Here is a 2,261-nt window from a genome sequence, read left to right as displayed (position 1 = left end):
GGCTATGTGATGTGAGTGACAAATACATGCATGTTATTATTGTAAGCCATTGAAATGTTGGTGTAATTTTTATTCCTAAATAAAATCTTAACAAGGTAGAAATTAGTACTTAATTAACTTTGGAAATGAATCTTTAAAGCACAATTTAGAAATCTAATAATTGTCTTTCCTACTATCTGATACTTACCTTTAGCTATGAAACTAAGATATACATTTATACAGTTGCATATAAACAAGTATTGGTTCAATTCTTTAGACAGTACTCTGAGTAAATCCACAGTTCTTTCCTAATATTTGATTTTTTTTTCTCATTAAACTTTGTTTTCATGGGTCTCAAAATTCTGTGACAGATTTTTGGTTAAGTTGTTTCTATTAAAAAGTACTAACTTAAAACTGCCACACACACAATAAAAAACAAATGGTCCACAACACATTCTTTTCTTTTGAAAGTTTTATGATGCATTATTATCATTAACTGGTCTTTTACTATTAAGCTTAAATGGCCAATTAAGACAATTAGTTTTGAGACTGTTCTTCTACTACTGATTAAGACTGGGGTGGAAGGTATTGAGGATAATATTCATGTAGCCTTCCCACCTTTCTGGGCACACTTGGTGACCTTACCAGATCCAGCTGTCTTCTTGTCTACTACTTTGATGATCCCCACAGTAACCGTTTGTCTCCTGTCACAAAAAGCAAAACAACTCAGAGGAGGATGGTCAGAGAAGCTCTCTACACACATGGGCTTGCCAGGAACCTGGCAGCATTACCTGATTTCAAAAATTTGGGCCGTCTTCTAGCTTTTTCCCAGAGCAATGATCAATCTTCTCCTTCAGCTCAGAAAATTTGCAAGTGAGCTGTGTGACAATCCAGCACAGGTGCACATCTGGCACTGATTTGGCCTAGATAATTTGGGGTAATCACTTGAGCCGTGAAGCCAGCTGCTTCCATTGGTGGGTCATTTTTCTTTCACCAGTCACATTGCCATGATGAATATCTTTGACAGACACATTCTTGAAGCCCACATTGTCCCCAGAAAGAGCTTTACTCAAAGCTTCATGGTACATTTCAACAGACTTCAGTTGTAATGTCAATTGGAGCAAAAGTGACCACCATGCCAAGTTTGAGTCCATCAGTCTCCACTCAGCTCACAGGGACAGTACCAATACCATCAGTTGTGTAGACATCCTGGAGGGGTAAACACAAATGCTTGTCAGTTGTACAGATTAGTGGCAGGATGTAATCCAGAACTTCAAGCAGCATGGTTCCACTGGTACTGCCATCTTTACAGGTGACCTTCCATCCCTTGAACCAAGGCATGTTAGCACTTGGCTCCAGCATCTTGTCACCATTCCAACCAGAAATTGGTACGAATGCTACTGTGTTAGGGTTGTAGCCAATTTTCTTAATGTAGGTGCTGAATTCCTTAATGATTTTTTCGTCTCTCTTCTGGCTGTAAGGCAGCTCAATGGAATCCATCTTGTTAACACCAACAATTAGTTGTTTCACACCTACTGTGTAAGCCAGAAAGGTATGCTCACAGGTCTGCCCATTCTCAGAGATATCTGCTTCAAATTCACCAACACCAGTAGCAACAATCAGGAAAACACAGTCAGCTTGAGATGTGCCTGTAATCATGTTTTTAATAAAATCTGTATGTTCAGGGACATCAATGACGGTCTCATAATACTTGCTGCTGTTGACTTCCCACAGGGAGATGTCAGTGGTGATAGCAGGTTCACATTCAGTTTTCAGGTTATCTAAAGCCCAGCAATCCCTAAATGAGCCCTTTCCCATCGCAGCAGCCTCCTTCTCAAATTTTTGGATGGCTCTTTTGTCGATCCCAACACATTTGTAGATCAGATGACCAGTAGTGGTAGATTTGCCCCAATCTATGTGTCCAATGATGATGATGTTGATACGAGTCTGTTCCTTTCCCATTTTGGCTTATTTAGCAAAGGTTTTCATGACACCTGTGTTTTGGTGGCAAATCCATTGTGAAAGCCCTAATATTTGATTTTTAACTGAAGCATAATATATGTGATTTGAGATTTAGATATTTTATGTTAGAGTCTTTACTTTTTCTATCTTAATGAGATCTTAAACCATTTCAAAAGAATCTTTATTATTATAAGTAGCATTTTTATTTTATGTGTTAAATCCAATATACTTTGAATTTTCTTTTTTATTTTATTAAATTTATTGGGGTGACATTGGTTAATAAAATTATATAAGTTCCTGGTGAACATACAATGCAATGT

The 2,261-nt window shown here is 37.6% G+C and overlaps 1 pseudogene; it reads right to left on the bottom strand.

Annotated features, from left to right (window-relative positions):
- Positions 1-580: 580 nt before the first annotated feature.
- On the bottom strand, positions 581-1,988 carry LOC105295569 (annotated as a pseudogene).
- Positions 1,989-2,261: the final 273 nt, after the last annotated feature.

The sequence above is a fragment of the Pteropus vampyrus genome, unplaced genomic scaffold (assembly GCF_000151845.1).
Source record: "Pteropus vampyrus isolate Shadow unplaced genomic scaffold, Pvam_2.0 Scaffold108, whole genome shotgun sequence".
Classification (NCBI taxonomy): Eukaryota; Metazoa; Chordata; class Mammalia; order Chiroptera; family Pteropodidae; genus Pteropus; species Pteropus vampyrus.
This window is presented reverse-complemented; position numbering and strand designations above follow the sequence as displayed.